This window comes from Lactuca sativa, chromosome 8, assembly GCF_002870075.4.
Source record: "Lactuca sativa cultivar Salinas chromosome 8, Lsat_Salinas_v11, whole genome shotgun sequence".
NCBI classification, from domain to species: domain Eukaryota; kingdom Viridiplantae; phylum Streptophyta; class Magnoliopsida; order Asterales; family Asteraceae; genus Lactuca; species Lactuca sativa.
Genome location: NC_056630.2, coordinates 28,864,763 through 28,872,894, shown reverse-complemented (window position 1 = coordinate 28,872,894; position 8,132 = coordinate 28,864,763).

Sequence of the window (8,132 nt, the reverse complement as noted above, 5' to 3'; positions counted from 1 at the left end):
GTCAAGGTATCTAACAGTAGTCCTAAGTCCGTTAAAGCATACGTAAATAGATAGTTGAATATGATTTGATATAAAAGAGGTTTAAAATAGTTTAAAAGAGTTTTAACAAGATTTTGGAGTATAAGAAATCCTTTTGGGTGTTGTTTTCACATGTAAAAGGTTAACACAATTGTATTGTGTTCTACTTGTATTCTCCCCTAAAATCATTTAAAAAGCATTTACAAGTGTAATTGTAGGGGTATGAACTCACTACTCACCTGCAGTGAGTGTTTCAAATGAAAGATCGATATAGGATGCTTGGTATGCCAAGTGAAGTCCCGAGCACAAATGGATCCTATTTAGCATATATTAACTTATATATGTATGAAATTTGGGCCTATAATAGCTAATATGTAAAGGAAACAACCTTAGGAACTAGGAAACACTTACAATGAAGTGTTAGAATCGAAAATGGGAAGCTGAAAGATGATCATGGCCTAAGAAGATGGGTTCACGGTCCAAGAAGGGATCACGGCCCAAGAACACTTGAAGTGTTTACGGCCGAATGAAGAAGTGTTCATGGCCCAAGGATGGATCACGACCAAGAACCCTTGAAGATCTTGATGAAAGATGGCGAATCAAGGATGAAATCAAAGGATTTCACAAGAACAACAAGAAAGGGAAGTGTTTCTAATGATTTAGTGGAGAAAGGAGGGTTTTTGAGTGGATGATACTTGAGAGAAAACTTTGGGTTCACTGCTAGAAATGGAGAAGTGAAGTGAAAATCAGTCAAAACTCATATATATATATATATATATATATATATATATATATATATATATATATATATATATATATATATATATATATATATATAGGGAGGGACGTGTTCACAGCTCAACCGAGGTTCACGGCCCGAAGGTTGTTCACAGCCTGAAGCTTCAGTCCAAAATGGCTTCTCTCACTTAAACATTCTACACTTTAGAATACTAGGTAGTGAACACACTCATATCATTAATCAAATCTAATCATAAGATAATGTTAGAAATAAGTTTGACCTTTATTGGATAAGTTTGACTTTCTGTAACAACCCGTTATCCCGGGCAATATAAATCGAGTCTTGTAACCCCCCTTTTTTTGAATGTAATGGGAATATCATCGATAAATGAATTGTTCAAAAGCTCTGATTTGGAGTACGCTATGTAGTAGATATCGTCTTAAAGGTTCCAAATAAATAAAGAAACACTAAAATCTGAGTTATGGCGAAGAAGCTATGACCATCCTAAGATTTCTGTCAAAACCGTCAACACCGATCAAACGAAAAACGCAAAGTTTCAATACGATAACATTTAGCCTTAGGTATCTAAATGAAAGTCATAGATAACATTAAACCGTAAGCGTACACAAAAAGAACGTCCAAATCTGACTTCGCATGAGGAAGTTATGATTTTTCAAAGAAATTCCTTAAAAACGATTAGTTATAAAATAAATAATAAAAATAATTTTGGAATTAGCCAACGGAGTCTAAACGAAAGTTGTAGATCGTAGTCTCACCTACGCGTGGATATAAAGACCATCGAAAACGGAGTTCGTATGAAGAAGATATGGATTTTTGAAGTTTATTAAATAAATTAATTATTTATTTAATTCAAAATTCGGATATTATCCGAAGAGGAGTCAGCGTCCTTCTCCGAAGTACGCGCTGCGTACTCCTGTACGCCCCGCGTAACCGAGAGGATTGGCCTCGGATCGTCCACGTCGCCATATCCGAGGAAGCCGACCCGTCCGACCCGTCCGACCCGTCCGACCCGGCGTCCCATCCGACCCACCTCCCCAGCAATCCGTCCCATCCGACCCGATAACCCAAGAACCCGTCCCATCCGAACCGAGGCAGTCGAGGCCTCGGTCATGCATGACGTACGCGTACGCAGCGCGTACGAGCGTACGCCCCGCGTACCGAGGCAGACTTGCCTTCCTATAAATAGAATGCGAGGGTTTCCAAAGAAAGGGTTCATTTCTCTTCTCTCTCTCTCAGCATTTCCTCGTTTTCCGTGTCCGTTCAAACCCGAAGCTCTGGTCTTTTTGGCTCAAGTCCCGAAGGCCGATTCTACTCCCGAGATTCCCGAGAATCCCAAGAAAAATCAGTTTCCCGAGACGAAACTCTGCTCGGTTCTCCACCTCACAATCTTCAAACTATCAAGTGAGTTCATATCCCCTTCGAACACTCTTTAAATACATTTTAAATGTTTTATACTCTTTTTGGGGAGGAATACAAGTATACACATGACTAAAATCGTGTGAAACATTAACCTTTTCATATACTTTTCATACTGTTGTTGTAACTATCTTGTGAAGTTATTATGATACAAAACCCCTCACAACACAGCTTTACCCTCTTTGGGATATAATATGTTTATAAATAGAAATATGTTTTATTTATACGTTTACACACAAACACATCATATCAAGGGTAACGTTCTTTACTAAGTCATTTCATGCATTCAAAGAAACTCATGATTATGCTTTGTCAAACATTGTAAAAGAGGTTAAACTTTGCATACAAACTACTACTTTAATACAGACTTAGTTGAGAATCCATGAGTCGTGTATATCTTCAAACGTTACTTTCTTTATTAGAAAGTAATGCTGCAAGTCCTGTCTATAACCAGAGTCTCCCGTTCGGAGAACGTGTCAAATGTGTATAGATCTATACGGGAAGTCATGATCCCGCGCCCTGACTGTTAGCTACAGTCCGTCTTTTGGGGTGACAGTTGTCATAACGCTACGACGCCTGAAGAACGTCGCTACAGGCATATTATGTTTAGTATGGTTATAAAACTCATCGGATATACAATTATTATGGTATTATGCTTTTATGAAAGAGTAGCTATTAAAACTATTCTTCATCTAACAAATGCAATCTTCGTATAGCTTTATTATATAAAACTATGCCACACCTTTCGAGCACGTCGGTTGCTTGCGATTTTCGGTCTTAGAGACTGCCAGTTATGTCAGGAAAATAAGGGTTTTTCCTGTATACAAACCAAACAACTAATAGGAAAATAAGGGATTTTCTCGGTACAATTAGTTGCAACTTATAACACGAACATCCATATGCATCTCATACTTTTATAGGGAAAATAAGGGTTTTTCTGGAAAACATGCAAACACTTTCGAATGGCATACATCTTCTCAAAACACTACTTATGAACTCACCAACTTAAATGTTGACACTTTTTCTTTGAAATAACTTGTATTCACAGGAAACCGCTAGCCAGGTAGCAACTACTTCTGAAGACTAACGCATTGGCGTTAGTAACATATTTTGGATCACCATTTTATATTTGATTTCTTTTGCAAACATGTAACACCTACGATTATGTAAACATTTTGGAAACTTTAATATATATATGGTGGTGTGTACTTTCCTTTCTATGAACTGTTATGATACTGAATATGACGTCCTCCGCCCCCGAACGTTTCCGCCGTTCAGGTTTGGGGGTGTGACACTTTCATTGACCAAGTTTGACTTTTACAAGATAGAAATTTTGGGTGATCACACATTCCCAAAGTATCATACCTGACATGCCCACCTTGCAGATTCCTTGAATATCTTGCTGATAACACCAAAGATCAAACCGGGTGTTGGTCTTCTCCCACTTACAGCTTGTTATGATGGTGATCGATGCATCCCACTTCGAAATCCAAAACTGGCTCACCCGAATATCCTCTAAGCATGACTCTCGGTATGCAAAATGGCATATGAGGATTCTCAAGATAAAATGTCTGGACCATAATGAGGAAACTTCTAATTTCTAGGTGGAGACTTAGATAAACCACACATAGCGCCTCATACACAACATACAATCATAAGCACAAATAATAAGAGCACGAAGGAAGGAATATAGCACATACATGCGACATCAATTGGTGGAAGTCAGATCTCATCGGCTTATGACTGCAATGCTCGGATTCTCACCATAGGAACTTCACTCTGCCCTCGCAACCATCAGTTTTCCTCAGAGTGGTTGGAGCAGGTGCCCTCACTGTTCCCCTCATCAACTCTGGACATCCGGCCTTCTTGTCTCCCACTTTGTTGCAGTGAAAACATAACAGACTCATTCCCTGGGGACAATCTCTGCTGACATGACCAATCATACCACACCTGTAGCAACCCATACCCCTAGATCGACAAACCCCATCGTGCTACTTCCTGTACATGCTAAACTGGCCTCGGCCTTGTTGGCCCCTCACTCGCTGATCAGAAATCTTAGGTCTCTTTGTAGGATCACCAATTGTCTGCACCTACTCTGGCTTCCTCTTCTCGATGTTCTCCAAGTCAATCTCCCGCTCTCGGGCTCTAGCTATCATGTCCTCCAAAGTCCGACAAGCTGAAAAGCTAATAAACTCCCTGATATCATCTTGCAGCATATCATGGTATCGATTCTTCTTCATCTCCTCATCTGTGGCATAATATGGAACCAAAAGAGCCCTCTCCCTAAATTTGGCGGTAATCTCCACCACAGTCTCATTCTTCTGCCGAAGGTCCTGAAACTCCCTCTCCAATTGCTACACCTCGATAGCTGGTGCAAACTCCGCTCTAAACTAGATCACAAACTCATCCATAATCATTGTATCGATGGCATCGCCTCCGAAAGCTAAATCCACCTCCTCCCACCAATCTCGAGCTCTTTCTTTCCGAAGACAAGAAGCAAATCTGACATTCGACCCCTCGGGAAAAAAGCTCGTCCAGAAAGCATTTACCATGTCCGCTAACCACCTCCTACTAGCAATGGGTTCCTTCTCCCCAAAGAACTCTAGATCTCTACAGACACGGTACTCGGGGAAGGAAATAGTACGAGCCACCACAATAGACAAAATGTTAGTGCGGAACGTGCCCAGATGCTCATCTAAAATCTTCATAATCCCCTCCTTGACCGAACCACATATCATAGGATTCTACTCCAAAATATTGTGGGTGATCTATGACGAGATAAACTCCCACATCTGCTCATAAATCGGCTCAGCACCAACACTTGAGCCTGATCTAGAACCTGAACCTCCTCTACATGTACTCATTACCATTATGAAAAGTAATCATACAAATGATCAGAGTATACCCAGAGAATCCTCATCCCACAAGCTTCCTAGATTCTCCGTGGCTCCCCTCAATTCGAGTATGGATCATATGCTTTCAGCAGTATGAATCCTCTAAGTCACCTTCTCAAACTGGTACTCCAAGTACTCACTAAACAACGCATCCAAACCAACTAAAACACTTCCTAGGCTTTCCTAGGTTCCTCACCCACCCATCCATCAACAGTTGAAGGTCCCGTACTAATGTTAGCTAGCTACTTCATGAATATCATTACATGCAACGAAGCCTATATAATCCTTCAACTAAAAGATTTAACCTTACAATGGTTAGACTCAGATAAGAGTTGCATAATAGGGTCAAATACGTTACTCTGAGATTATTTAACCTTTGCAGCATGTAACATAACATATTCATGAAATAATTATCTCACATTAATGTGAGTCCCATATATCACAAAGCAAGCAGCATCAGGCATCAGAAAATCTAACCAGCGCACCACCTAATTAGGCTATTCTATCCAATCATCTGAAATCCATACTAACATGCAATTCTAAAAGCTCAAACAATCAAACATATAAAGACATCTCTCCAAGCATGAAATCCTGATCAGATCCTTAGCCATAATATGACATGCAATTCTCATAACATATAACATAACACACATGTATGGGTGTTCTAGGAATCACCTACTTGAGCTAGGATGATTGCACGCATCACACCCCATTTTCTTTATAAAATTAAATCTTTTTAGAAGATTTATTTTATTTCAAAAATGTTACCAATTTTCACTTTGAGTCCAGACACACTGGAGAGTATGCCCGGATCCTTCAAACCAAGGCTTTGATACCAACTTGTAACGTACCAAAAATTCATAGTAAAATTTTCATTTTTAAAACCATAAATAATACAAACAATTTGTCCCATGACCAACATAATTATATAATTTAAACATCATAATAAAAGTCATAAAAATCTAGTGCGGAAACATCGGGGGATGCCATTCAGTCACGTCGGGCCCTTCCTTTTTGTACCGGAAGTATTTGATACCATGAACATAAAACCCTAAGAACAAAGCCCCTAAGAACAAAGCTTAGTGAGTTCCCTAAAATACCACATATCATACATACAATAGAGTTTTCTATGTACCAACCATAGTCTTGCCATTATGCTATGAGTTGTATCATGGTCTTTCCTTGCTAGGCCGAGGGCCAAAACCATGGGTCTTACAGACAAGTGCCAGGAGCCACCTCCTGGTCTTCCATGTAAGTACCACAAAGACAACCAACATACTACATATAACTGCCAAGGTCCAGACCCTAGTCTTGAATATTATTTCTAGGATCCATATCCAGGTCTTTCATGTAATTGTCATGTGCCACCACACGGTCTTACTACATAAAATGTCCTAGTGGGCCAGCATTGGTGCCTTCGACCCACATGTATAGTGAGGATATTTACCTTAATTGAGATGCTGACTAAAACCTCGTGCAACGTCGTACTGATCATAGCCAACAACCCTCACCGCCAAAAGATGGGTATTAAACACCTCCTAGCAATCCACACAAGGCAAACCCTAAGTCTACCTTCTAAAATAGAGATTGACCAAAAGTCAACCAATGCCAAAAGTCAATGTTCAGAGTCAACGACCAAAATTGACTTTAGCCAACCACCACACAGTAGCCTTCCTTGGCCACGTCGTGTTGGTCCAAAAATCACGCGATCAAAATACTTATTGCCACGTCGTGGCCTTCCTTGGCTACGCCGTGGCACAGAGTTTCCTCAAAAAACTCCATCTTCGGTCCTTGATACAAGTAAGCTTAACCAATCTGGAACATAGGTGTTATAGATTTTGTGTGCATTAAGGCCTCAATTACCGAGAACATTGTTCAATTTTGCCCTTTACCCTGATTTTACCTTCTATGGTCGGTAGCCTAGCTGAATGTTCTTGCAGAAAAACACAATGCACTAATGAAAAGGGGCTAAGGGGTTTCGAACTCGGGTCTCCCGATTTCCCAGCAACGCCTTGAACCATTGAGTTGGATGAGATTTTGTGATTTTAGTGTTGGGAAATTGTATGTAATAACACTGAAAGATTGAAATAAGAAAAGAAGTAGTGTGCAATATGAATCAAACAAGGGTATTCTCCGTAGAAAACTAATGCCTTTACCACTAGGCTAAGTTGGTTTTCTTGGTAACTTTCCTGAAGAATTATATTTAATATATGAAATTTTAGTATGATTTTGATGGGTTTTATAGGTTATAGATCTATGCATGAGGCGGAAAAATACATAACTCTTAAGTTCACACGCAACCTATTTGGATCTATGGTTTCTCTATTGATAGCAATAAACTATGAACATCAATAATCCTAAGGTAACTCTATAATAGTTAAAATTTACATAGAGTTAGGGTTTACATACCTCTTGATTATTGTAGCAAATAATCACACCGATATGCTTCTTGAAAATCTTGGAAAGCAAACACCAAAAGTTTAGTGGCTCTATGGTTTATACCTAAAACCCTAAACCTTAGAATGATAAGGATAGAGAAGAGAGAGGTCAAAATTTCATTCATATGCTTCTTAGGAATGTAATGAACCAAAAGCCAATGGATCCTATTTATAGTTTAGGTAACTTGCAAGAAATTCAAGATTTGAATTAATTAAATAACAGATTTAATCTCAATTCAAATCTTTTCCTTATTATCTTCATCCCCGTGGCTTATAGAAACCCTAGAAGAGCCTCCAGAACCGTCCATTCCATGGAGGGTTCTAGAATTGCTTCTTTTGTTTAACTATCGAACAATTACAAGTAACCCCTTGCATATTTAAATAATTCTAATTAATCCCAAATTAATTCAGATTAATAATTAATTAATTCAAAATGATTTCCTATTAAATTATTAGCCATATAAATTAACGAATCAATTATTTAACTATTGATCTCATGTTAATTTATTAATCACATAGCAAATTAACATATCAATTATCTATTTCCAATTAATATATTAATCACATAATATATTAACAAGTCATTTCTCTCTCTCTCTCTCTCTC